This window comes from Macaca mulatta, chromosome 17 (assembly GCF_049350105.2).
Source record: "Macaca mulatta isolate MMU2019108-1 chromosome 17, T2T-MMU8v2.0, whole genome shotgun sequence".
Taxonomy (NCBI): Eukaryota; Metazoa; Chordata; class Mammalia; order Primates; family Cercopithecidae; genus Macaca; species Macaca mulatta.
The window spans coordinates 89,476,664-89,490,584 of record NC_133422.1 but is presented as its reverse complement, the minus strand read 5'-3'; positions in this window follow the sequence as shown (position 1 = coordinate 89,490,584).

Genomic DNA, 13,921 nt, shown 5'->3' with positions numbered 1-13,921 from the left:
CAAATCTGAATGCTTCCAGGATACTCCTCTCAGCTAAGTAGGCAACAAAGTTATGTCTATTCATGATGTGTGGGGCACAGTGAAAGGCTTGATCATGGAACTCATAGATGGGAGTAAAAGAATATATCAAGCCTGGCCAGGCATGGTGGCCCACGCCTGTAATCCCAGGACTTTGGGAGGCCAAGGCAGGCAGATTTCTTGAGCCCAGGAGTTTGAGACCAGCCTGGGCAATATGGTGAAACCTCATCTCTACCAAAAAATATAAAAATTATCCAGGCATGGTGATGAGCGCCTGTAGTCCCAGCTACTCAGGAGACTGAGGTGGGAGGAGAGCTTGAACCCGGGAGGCAGAGGTTGTGGTGAGCCAAGATTGATTGTGCCATTGCACTCCAGCCTGGGTGACAGAGAAAGACCCTGCAAAAAAGAAAAAGAAAGAAGAAAGAAAGAAAGAGAAAGAAAGAAAGAAAGAGAAAGAAAGAAAGAAAGAAAGAAAGAAAGAAAGAAAGAAAGAAAGAAAGAGAAGGAAGGAAGAGAAAGAGAAAGAGAGAAAGGGAGAGAGAAAGAGAGAGAAAAAGAAGGAAGGAAGGAAAGAAGGGAAAGAGAAAGAGAGAAAGAAAAGGACAGAAAGAAAGAAAGAAGGAAAGAAAGAAAGAAAGAAAAAGAAAAGAAAGAGAATATTTCGAGCCAAGCCTGTCATACTCATGCATTCACCCATTTCATTCAACAAACATATTTTAAGCACCTAGTAAGTGCCTGGCACTGAGCCAGTCACTGTCACTGTGCTATATAAACTGAGTCCTTGCCCCTGGGGAGTTCACAGATTAACAGAAAAGAGGGGTAAGTAAAGCAGTAATCACAAGGGAATAGCAGTGCAGAGGAGGGACACCAGAAACCAGCATTTTAAACTCTCACTTCTCATCGTTTTCAAAAAAAAAATGTTACCAGACTTTACAAATCAGGACAATTTCCAGACATAGTTTCCTACATACCAAAACCTTCACCAGTGCCCATTTCTTCCCAGTTTGCAGTTCTCAATTGGCATACACACTATTTTCAGCAGACTATAGCCAGCTCCTCAAAACTGCAAGGAAGTTTCAAAACCTCATCACCTTGAGCTGACTTTAACCAGTTCATCTAGTCTGTTTTCCTTAAACATGAAAGCCAGAAACTGCTAAGTGCTGAAGGCTGTTATCACTTGAATGACACTTCATCATTTAGTGAAATACTAAACATTTTGCTTTCATAATGCATATTGAGTCTTCAACAAACAAAAGGAGCACGCTCAACTTTTTTATTTTTTTTTTATTTTGTTTTGTTGTTTTGTTTTGGCCACACAGCAGATTTGAGGATTATATACCTATAATTTTAGGACACAAAGGCTCAGCTTCTTACAGCCAAAAGAAATGCCAACTGATCTGTGAACATTCTTATATATTACGTATTATATGAAAACATAAGAGTATCATCCAAGTCTTTCTACAGTGAAGCTCAAATATGGTCTTTAGGGTCAGGAATGGGCAAAGTTTACTCACTACTATTGGTAGAACATAATTCCTTGTTCACAGCTATCTACGTCTTTAATTGCATTTTCATTTTAAAGCCCAGTGTAGGTGGGTAAATCTATACACAGAATTACAATGCAGCAATTGAGAACCAATGATTTTCTAAGCCAGAGATATTGGGTATTTAATTTTGCTTCTTAAATCCATACTATGATGGGCTTTTATGAACACAATAGAGAAAGAGTTATGTCCTAATCAGTTTATAAGATAATATAGAAAAAAATGCATAATAGACCAACCAGATGTGTAAATACAGTAATACAAAGAAACCTAATCTACTGCAAAGCTATAATTTAATCCTTCTATAACACAAGGGTATTGAAAACTGTCTTTATGAATAGCTCAAAAATAGCATAACTGAACTTTATAGTATTGGTTCAGTTTAAAGCATTCAAATCTAACTTATAATTTATATAAAGTATTATTTAACTTTTACATTAAAAAGAATCAAGAATTATATCTAAAGAGGAGAAGATTTATGAATAATGACCTAAGTATTTAAAAACAGTGCAAGACCAAGTTCTTAATGTCAGCAAGGGTGAGCACAGGCATTCAGTTCTGTGTGTATACGTGTGTTTGTCTAACAAAGGGTTAAGATGCCTGAGTGTCATGTGAAACAGCAAAAGTCACCTTTTAAAATTTTGTTTTATTATTGGATGTGGATAACAATAATAAAAGAATCAAGGTTACATTTATAAAATAATATCTGAAACAAAATGACCTTGTAACCAATAAAGATTTATTTGACTTTTTAAAAACAGAATTATGAAAAGTTGAGCTGATAAATACACTAGGACTTAAAAATAGGAGAATAAAATAAAGAGAAGCCTGTTGTGATTTTAGCAGGAATTGCCTTTTACTCAAGCCCAATATTCACAATTTGTAAGCTTTTGTTAGTGAGCTTTGAGTTCCTCTTCCTAAGATTCTGTTGCAGAGTCATCTCCACTGGTTTTCTCATTATTTATCCATAGTCTCTTTAGACACTCCTCTTTTTTCTTTTTAACCCTCCTTTATTTCCTTCCTTCCTTCCATCCTTCCTTCCTTCCTTTCCTCCTTCCCTCCTTTCCTCCTTCCTTCCTTCCTCTCTCTTTCTCTCTCTCTCTTTCTTTTTTTTGATAGAGTTTCACCCTCGTTGCCCAAGCTGGAGTGCAATGGTGCAATCCTGGCTCACTGTAACCTCCGCCTCCCGGGTTCAAGCGATTCTCCTGTCTCAGCCTCCCAAGTAGTTGGGATTACAGGTGGCATCACCATGCCTGGTTAATTTTTTATATTTTTAGTAGAAACGGGGTTTTACCATGTTAGCCAGGCTGATGTCAAACTCCTGATCTCAGGTGATCCACCCGTCTCAGCCTCCCAAAATGCTGGGATTACAGGCATGAGCAACTGCGCCCGGCCTCTTTCTTTAATCGTCCCCCCCATAACTGAATGAAGTTGAAACAAACATCATTTCATCAGCTTTCAACAGCACTGCCCTTCCTTGGATGCAGATTAAAACCCTTTGCCCAAACATAGCAGAAACATGTGAAGAGTCGGTAAAGAAGAGAGTTATGAAAAGAAATACTCTTTTTAATTGTACTTCCTTGATCCCCTTTTTGACTCCCTGTAAATAAAGAAGCTCAGGTATGTTTTACATGTATAATCCAGACAGCACATATATATTATATACATGAGAGTCGCTTGATCAATAGTGTTTTGCCTAATGAAAGCCAGTGTGTGAAAGTCAAACATCCCAGCTGTTATGTTGATTCATTACTTTGCTGGATAATATCACCACCTGTAATCGAAGGAAAAGTTCATGAAAAAGAAGGAAAACTTCTCAAAATAAAATAATACTAACTGCATCAGAAATAGATCCTGGCTATAAAAGCGAAGGTGGACATATATAGTACACATTGGAATAAAATAGTCATATGTCTATGATGGTGGAAAAGAAGGTAGTGGAGAAGAACTGGGGGCTCTGCAGATCACGGTCATGTTCTATGTTTAGTAGATGAGTGGCTCCTGACAATCTTTTAATTTCTCCATATGAAATTCAAATACACCATCAGTTTAGTGGGAGTTCCACACTAGGGACTCTGGCAGGCCATCCTAAATCCTTGTGGAGAGAAGGCGAGATGAGTCGGCCCCGTGTCTGCTAATCATCGCTCTAGGCTTCCAGACCCTTCCTCATAAGAATTTAACCTCTGAGCCCAGATGCCTCTACAGGGAAGCAGAGAAAGCAGGAAGAGGGGTGGAAGAAACATTATGCAATTATCTCAGAAGATTGAGCATTATCTAAAGGAGTTGTTTAAATTATTAATTCAGACAGATGTCTAAATTGGATTAGACATCCTAGGAGGTGAGAGCTCGTTAGGAAAACTAGATAGATTTTCAAGAAAATACAGAAACTTTGGGCTGGATGTGGTGGCTCATGCCAGTAATCCTAGCACTCTGAGAGTCCGAGGCGAGTGGATCACCTGAGGTCAGGAGTTTGAGACTAGCCTGGTCAACGTGATGAAACCCTGTCTCTACTAAAAATACAAAAATTAGCTGGGCATGGTGGTGCATGCCTGTAATCCCAGCTACTCGGGAGGCTGAGGCAGGAGAATCACTTGAGCCGAGAAAGTGGAGGTTGCAGTGAGTTGAAATTGCATTGCTGCACTCCAGCTTGGGCAACAGAGCAAGACTCTGTCTCAAAAAACAAAAACAAAAACAAAACCCAAAATACAAGAACCATATATGTGTGTGTGTGTGTGTGTGTGTGTGTGTGTATACACACACAGAGAGAGGGAGAATATATATATGTGTGTGTGTGTATACATATATATACACATATACATAAGACCATATAGATATATGGTCTTGCTCTGTTGCCCAGGCTAGAGTGCAGTGGCATGACAACAGCTCACTGTAACCCTGAACTCTTGGCCTTAAGCACTACTTCTGCCTCAGAGAAACTATATTTTTCATGTACACCTTTGTTGTAGAGTAGGTTAAGTTTGTATCCCTGTCACAGATCTCAAACTCTTGCATCTTGTACTAATTTTGGAACATAAGCTTATGATCAATTAATATTTGTTTTCTTATTAGTATTTATTAGTTTTCTAAGCGCACCTAGAAACTTTTGGATTAAGAAGTATGGTTTTGCCTCAACTATACTATAGCTCACCCCATAGCTTGCTGCTGTTGAAGGAACAATAACATGGCTTTGTGTTTCTTTTACCTGTGAATTTTGTGTAAGTTCCTGTCATTGACAGAGTCTAACCTAAAATCTTGCTAGCAAAGGATTCAGGAAAATGAAGCTCCTTGTTTTCTAAGGCCTGAGATGCAGAGGAATGACAAGAGAACAGAAAGTGATCTAACTTGTGAACAGACAATAGACATTCTGCTTTTCTTGAATAATCTGGTCATAAACCTAGCCACTTCTCTAAAATAGTAACGCACCTACTTTATACCCCTTTTTAAAAAAACTTATTACATAAGACCTTATATTGTAGCCATTTGTGAATGTGAATTGTTTCTTAGGAGACATAAGATTCTAAAAGTTTACAACAGTGCTCTGAATATAACAGATTCAGTACATATCTATTAAATAAATGAGTAGATAAATTTTTTTAAAGTAGGGTTTTGTTTTGTTTTTAAGCCTGTGATCCTCTACCAGTCTCCTGGTTGATACCAAGATTTCATTTCCTATAAATTTTAAAGTAATAATATTCTGCTTAGACTGGTATTCTTAAGTAACTTGTCTGTATATAAAAATGGAATTAAACTTCATTTGATTCCATTGATTCTGAATTTATAGGTTAATCCACTCTGTTTGAAATTTACTTCCGCAACAATTGTTTTTTCAAAAAGGTCCTCAAAAAATTAACATCATAAACAAAATTTCAAGGTGCATTTCAGCCTATTTTTAGCACTTCATTGCTTTAATTGCCGATATGTAAATATGTATACATAATCAGAATGGTTTACCTTTTGTAATCCTTAAAGGATGTATGGAGGACTTATTCCTGGGGCTGGTTGCCAGGATCCAGGTAGAGGCAGTTCTCATGATGGTTAGAAGCACAGGCTTCCTGGTGGCCTCCATGTGCCAGCTGCATCCATACTGACCACACTGCTTAGGCAGTCTAGGAAGTCTATTCAATGCTTCTCTGAGTCTCGTCGTTTTCATCTGTGAAATGAGAATCATACCTTAAACCTCATAGAATTGTCAAGTGAATCAAAGGCAGCCAGTGCTTGCTCAGCTTCCAGTCCAGAACCTGAGGCTCAGCTGTGGTCAGCATATAAGTTTCTTACTACTGCTGTAACGAACTGCCATAAACATGGTGGATTAGAGCTGCACAAGTGTATTAGTTTACCATTCTGGAGGTCAGAAGTTCAAAGTTTGACTCTCTAAGCTGAAGTCAAAATGTTGGCAGGGCAGCATTCCTTCTGAAGGTTCTAGGGAAGGGTCTGTCTCCCGACCTCTTCAGCTTCTAGAGACCACCAGCATTCCCTGACTTGGTCTCACATAACCCAGGCTTCTTCTGTGGTCACATCGTCCCTGACTCTGACTCTCCCTTAGATGATATTGGGTTTACTGAGAGAATCTAGAATAATCCCCCCATCTCAGAGTCCTTAACTTAATCACCGCTGCAAAGCCCCTTTGGCCAGGTAAGGTAACACCCCCTGCAGATTCCAGGGATTCGGCTGTGGATGTCATCAGGGGTCCTTATTGAGACTACCACAGTCAGTATTATGACTGTGGTCACAGTTGGCTGTTTTGCTTTATTATAGAAGGTAACCTCTTTGTTTTCTTTCTTTTTCTCTTCTTTGTAAGGATAGAATGCAAATATTTAACCTCACCTGCTTGGAGATCTGTCCTCAAGGAGATCAAAACTAATCTTTTGCTTGTTAATGATTCAGGCTCTAGTTCTAATGGACATCAGCATTTATTGTAGATGATCAAGATGAGAGACAGAGTTGGAGAAGGATTTGAGAGACTTTGAAAAGCCAAGGGCAATGGTGACTACAATGAATAATAATGTATTATATATTTCAAAATTGCTAAGAGAGTACATTTCAAACATTCTCACCAGAAAAAAATGAGAAGTATTTGAGATGATGGGTATGTTCACTAGCCTGACTTAATCATTCCACAGTGTATACATATATCATAAAATTGCTTTGTACTCTGTAAATACATATAATTATAATTTGTCTATTTACAGTAAAATTTTAAAAGGAAAAGAAAAGAAAGGCCAAGGGCAGAATGGAGCTACCTCAGGTTAGAGGGAGGGGAGGGCTACAGGAAGAAGAGAGGGCTATGAGTCCTGGAGTAGCAAGGCTGCCAGCAATATGGTCCCCTAATAAGGCTGTCCTTTACCTAATGTGTCTCATCTCTAAACTACCCTTCCATATTCTGCCTATATTGCTGGAACTGAGACTTTGCAAATTTCATTTCCCAGACTCCTTTGGCAACTGGTAGTCCTTGTTATGTTCCAGCAATAAGAGGCTTCATATGGATGGAATGAATGTGTTCTTCCAAAATGCATATATCAATCAAAAAATTTCATATATCAAAGTCCTAATGCCAATGCAGTAGTATTAGGAGGTGCAGCCTTTGGGAGATAATTTAAGTCATGAGGGTGGAATCCTCATAAATGGTATTAATGCCCATATAAAAGGGACCCTAGAGAGGTCTCTAGCACTCTTTCCACCATGTGAGGATACAACAAGAAAATGGCAGTCTGAACCCAGAACAGGGCAGCTATGGTCTGAATGTTTGGGTCACCCCCAGATTGATGTTGAAACCTAATCCCCAGTGTGATAGTATCAAGAGGTAGGGCCTTTTGGAAGGTGACCAATTAATTAGAGTGAAGCCTTCATGAATGAGATTAGCATCCTTATAAAAGAGACCTGACGGAAGCCTGTTTGCCTTTTCCACCATGTGGGAACACAGCTGGAAGATGCCATTTATAAACCAGAAGAATGAGCACTCACCAGATAGCACATTTGCTATTGCTTTGATTTCTTGATCTTCACTTCTCAGCCTCTAGAACTGGTAATTTGTTATAGCAGTCCAAGCTGACTAAGACAAAGTTTTACAGGTAAATTAAAAGATGGGAGGCTGGGTGCAGTGGCTCAAGCCTGTAATCCCAGCACTTTGGGAGGCCGAGGCAGGTGGATCATTTGAGGTCAGGAGTTTGAGACTAGCTTAGCCCACATGGTAATTTTAGACTTCCCAGCCTCCCAAACTTTGAGAAATAAATTTATATTATTTATAAATTATCCAGTCTGTGGTATTTTGTTGTAGTAGCAGAAACAGACTAAGATGAGCATCAATTTCACTTCCTTAGGAAAGCCTTCCCTGAAATGCCAGGGTTGGTTCTCACCAGGGTTGGTTAGAAAATCCTGACATAGCCACATAGCACTCTATGCTTCCCTTTCTTGAAGCCATCAGTCTTCTTATTATTTATTTAAATGTCCATTACTTTCAATAAGGCAGTAATTATGTCTAAGATATCCATGTCCCTAACACAGTGTTTCATGCCTAGAAATATTTGTTGAATTAATGAAATAATAATTACTTCTACTCTGCCACTTAGGATTTTAGAGCTGGAAAAAAATATTCTGGAGTTCCAATCTTTTTGTTTTGTGAATTAAAAGTTAGTTTGTCCAGAAAAAGTCATATAGTTCCTTGCAGTTACAATATGCTTTACACATAATGAATAAATGAGTAAAAGAACGACAGCAGAGGTAGATCTAACATCTAACCCTGATTTTGAAATATTATCTGTGAGGATTCCATATAATTCCAAGGGCATTGATAAATTATACCAGCTCCAAGAAAATAATTACATCAAATAATAATTTGGGCTCTTGTAGCATTTATAAATTATATGTCAACTTTTCACAGACATATATTCCTTCTTAAGTTAATTCTCAGTACATTCAATCATATTCTTTTTAGTCTTTAAGCAGAATTTCCTGTCTTGTATAATAAGATCTGTATTTCCTCCCTGTATTTTTCCGTGCCATGGGAATTGTTTGCTCTTTTATTTACTATTTATCTAATCTCTTTCCTCATTAATGGAAAATGTTTGAGTTAATTTACTCAGCAGTAGTGGTAGATTTACACACATACACCTCCTTTTCTTAGTCCCATCCCAATTGGCACACAACCTCAAGATAAATAAAAGCTGAATAACAACTGTGAGATCACACCCAGAGCCTTCATTTTATTTGCATTGTATTTGGATCAATAGAACTAACAAGACCAGAAAGTTTTTTCTTCCCAGTAAAACAACTAGTTAAAAATTATTTAAAACATATAATAATTGAAAGCCTCCATAAGTTATCCTAAGAGCATACAGCAAATGGAAAAACATTTATTCAAGAAAATCTACTACAGGGCTAGGCATGAGATGTACACTCCTGTAATCCCAGCAGTTTGGGAGGCCGAGGTAGGAGGATTACTTGAGCTCAGAAGTTTGAGACCAGCCTAGGCAATGTAGTGAAACCTCATTTCCACACATACAATATTTTTTTTTAATTAGCAATGCATAGGGGCACATCTGTGTAATCCCAGCTACTCAGGAGGCTAAAGTGAGAGGATCGCTTGAGCCCAGGAGTTCGACGCTGCAGTGAGCTGTGGTCACACCATTGCACTCCAGCCTGAGCAACAGAGCAAGATGAAAGAAGGAAGGAAGGAAGAAAGGAAGGAAAGAAGGAAAGAAGGAAGGAGGAGAGACAGAGAGAGAGAGAGAAAGAAAGAAAGAAAAGAAAGAAGGAAAGAAAGAGAAGGAAAGGAAGAAAGAAAGAAAGAAAGAGAGAAAGAAAGAGAAAGAAAGAAAGAAAGAGAAAGAAAGAAAGAAAGATTTACTACATCTTGGTAAGAGCAGCAAGAGGTGGTGGTACTTGAACCACAACCTACTCCCTCTCTCCCCTCTGTCAGCACGCTTTGGCACAAGCTCCATTCCATGTGATATGGCCAAGATTACAGGATTTTCTCTATCCCAGCCCCTAGTTAAGGGCTACGGTGTCTCTTCAGGAGGGGCAGGTCCCCCGCACTTCTCATCTCCTTCTATCCCACCTTCATTTGCAGAGGCTAAATTCTAAATGAGCATAGCAAAGAGACTGGAGATTCTCTTGTTCCACCAGCCACCACTCATAGGATGGAGGCTCTATCCTAGATCCAGCAGGGCAAGAATATTGGAATCATGACAGCCCTTGCCCCCACTCCAGGTACCACTCTGAGAAACACAAGATGAGAAAACCAAAGAGGGCATGAAGAAACAGTATCCAAAGTTGCTACAATAAATTATCTAAAATGAGCTATTTTCAAAATTATAAGACAGAGAAACAGGGAACTATAACCCATACATGGGGTGCGGGAAGCAGACAACAGAAATTGCCTGTGAGAGGGCCCAGATGTCAGACTTAGCAAACTTTAAAGCAGCTCTTATAAATATGTTCAAAGAATCTGCTGAAAGGAGTAAAACAGAACATGATGACAATTACTCATTATTGAGAGGAAAATTAATAATTAATAATAACTAGAAATAATAATAATAATTATTATTATTTTCTTTTGAGACAGAGTCTCATACTGTCATCCAGACTGGAGTGCAGTGGCACGATCTTGGCTCACTGCAAGATCCACCTCCCAGGTTCACGCCATTCTTCTGCCTCAGCCTCCCAAGTAGCTGGGACTACAGGCACCTGCCACCATGCCCGGCTAATGTTTTTTTGTATTTTTAGTAGATACGGGGTTTCACCATGTTAGCCAGGATGGTCTCGATCTCCTGACCTCCTGATCTGCCCGCCTTGGCCTCCCAAAGTGCTGGGATTACAGGTGTGAACCACCATGCCTGGCCCAGAATTTATTTTTTAAAAATAAATATTCTGGAGTTCAAAAGTACAATAACTAAAATGAAAAACTTATTAGAGGGTCTCAACAATAGATTTGGTCACTCTGAGAGAATCAGAGAACTTTAACATAGATTGATAGTGATTATACCATCTGAAGAATAGGGCAAAGTGAATAAAGAAAAATAAACAGAGCCTTAGAGAAATGTGGGACATTATCAAGCTCACCAATATATGAGTAATGAATGTAACAGCAGAGAAGAGGGAGAAAAGAATACAAAAATAGTTGTGCTATAATTAATTATAAGAAATAATTGCTGTAAACCTTCTAAATTTGGTTTAAAGCACCAGTTTACACACACAAGAAGCTTGATGAACTTACTTAAGGTAACAATAAAGATATCCACACCCAGACACATCATACTAAAAGTGTTGAAAAACAAAGAAAATTTTGAAAGTGCAAGATGAAAATCACTTCTTATATTAATAAAGAAACCCAATAAGATTAATAGTCAACTTCTTATTGGAAACAATGGAGGCTGATAGCAGTGGAATGACATATTGAAAGTGCTGAAAGAAAAAAGACTTGTCAACCAAGAATCTTACCTTGAGTAAAAATATCTTTCAAAAGTGAGCATTAAATAAGGCATTCTCAGGTAAATAAAAACTGAGAGAATTTGTTGCAAGCAGATCGATCTTACAAAAGCTATAAAGGGATTTATTTGGGATGAGAGCAAGTGATCCCAGAGAGGAATTCGAATCCACATCAAGAAACAAAGAGCACTAGTGAAGGTAATAATGCGAATATAAAGACAGTATCAATGTATATTTCTTTTCCTTTCTCCCCCTAATTGAATTTAAAAAGTTACTGTATAAAACAGTATGTACATAATTTTATTTTTAGGTCTATGACATATAGAAATGTAATATATTTGACAATAATGGCACAAAGGAGGCAAGTGGAGCAAAGCTGTATTGCACTAAGGTGATTACATCAGATGGTAACTCAAGTCCACAGGGACAAAGGAACAAGAAATGATACATAAGAACGTTAAAACAATAAATTCCAAAAATATGTACTTGTTCCCCTTTTGTCTTTTAGCTTCTTTACAGTTATACAAATGCAACAATACATTGTATAATAATAATGATACATTGTTATAACTATAACAATGTATTCTTTGGTTTGTCACACATATAGGTATAATATGTACAACAACAATAGCATGACAAAGGGAAAGAGAAAATGGAGTTATAGAGAATTAATGTTTTTATATCTCACTGAAATTAAATTGATATAATCTGAAGTCATTTCTGATACATTAAGATGTATATGGTATGCTCTAGCACTATCACTAAAATAATTTTAAATATAATGAAAAATGTATTAAGAAATTAAAATGCTACATTACAAAATATTCATTTAATGCCAAAGAAAGTAGCTAAGGAGGAATACAGAAAGAGAAAAGATATGAGACATATAGAAAATAAAAAGTAAATTGACTGGCATGAATACAAGTATATTAATAATATTAATAGCATTTGTTTGAGCCCAGGAGTTCAAAGCTGCAGTGAACTATGATTAAACCACTGCACCCTAGCCAGGGTGACAGAGCCAGATGCTGTCTCTAAATAAATAAACAAATAAATAATAAAAAGAATAAAAGCTAAAATTCTCCCTGTCTTCCCCTTTTTTTAAAAAAATTCCTTTTCTCATGGTACAACAAAACAAAACAAAACATAGTATTAATGTGAATGAGTTAAATGATCCAATAAAAATGCAGAGATTATTAGATTGAATTTTTTAATGATCCAACTATATGCTGTATATAAGAGACATACTTTACACCTAAAGATTCACATACATAGAGTGTAAAGGGATTGAAAAAGATACATCATGCAAAGAACAACAATAAGAAAGCTGGAGTGACTATATCAATATCAGACAAAATAGACTTCAAAGCAAAAAAAAGTCACTAGCATTAAAGACAGACATTTCATAATGATGAAAGAGTCAATCCATCAGGAAGATCTAACTATTATAAATACACATGTTCCTAATAACAGGTCCCCCAAAATATAAGCAAAAACTGACAGTATTGAAAGGAGAGAGAGACAATTCAACAATCGTATTTGGATACTTCAGTATACCACCTTCAGCAATGGGTAGAACAATTAGAAGATCGATAAAGAAATATAAAATATGAACAACACTGTAAACTAACCAGACCTAACCGATATGTATAGAACATTCCACTCATAACAACAGAATACACATTCATCTCAAGTGCATATGGAACATTCTTCAGGGTAAATCATATATTAGGTCACAAAACAAGCCACAATAAAATTTAAAAGTTACAATCATACAAAGTGTGTTTCATCCAAAGTCTGTTCTCAGACCATAATAAAGTGAAATTTGAAATAATAACAGAAGGAAATTTGGGAAATTCACAAATATGTGGGATTTAAACACACTCCCAAATGTAAATTTGAAAAAGAAATTAGAGTATGCTCTATGATGCATAAAAATTAAAACAGGACATTCCAAAACATTGCTTGCAGTTAAAACAGTGCTTGGAGGGAAATTTGTAGCTATAAATGCCTGTATTAAGAAAAAAGAAGATCCCAAACAAATAATGTAACTTTCCACCTTAAGACTCCAGAAAAAGGAAAGCAACCTAATACTAAAGCAATAATAAGGAAAAAATGAATATTTGAGTAGAAATTAGTGAAGTAGAGACTAGAACACAATAGAGAATACCAATAAAACCAGAAGTTGGCTCTTTAAAAAGATCAACATAACTCAAAATTTTTATCTAAACTGACCAAGGGACAAAAAGAAGACAAGGGAGCATGTATTCAGAGCTACTTGAATTTACATCTCCTAGGTTAGGAAAAAAAGCAGAGAAGACTAAAATTACTAAAATCAGGAATAGAAGAGAGGCATAACTACCAACCTCATGAGAGTAATGGATTATTAAAGGATTTTATAATCCATTTTATTGGCATGCAATTATTTATAGTAGTCCCTTAAAAGGAATTCTAAGTATTTCCTTAAAACAATTATAAGGAAATATTATAAACAAGTGTATGCTAACAAATTAGATAACTTACAGGAAATGAAAAAAAAGTCCTATGAAGTGCAAACTACTGAAACAAGTTTAAGAAAAAACAGAAAATTGGAGTAAACCTATAACAAACGAAGACAGTGAATTAGTGTGTTAGGGTTCTCCAGAGAAACAGAAATAATAGGATGTGTGTGTGTGAGTGTGTGTGTGTATATAGATGTGAGTGTATACACAGCCATAGAGAGAGAGAGAGAGAGAGAGAAATAGATAGATAGATAGATAGATAGATAGATAGATAGATAGATAGATAGAGAGATAGATAATTTACTAAAAGGAATTGGTTCACATGATTATGAAAGCTGGGGTGTGGCCATATTTCACTCAAAATCTGCAGTGTGGCCTGTCAGATTGGAGACCCAGAAAAGCCAATGGAGCAGATGAAGTCCAAGGACAGTCTGC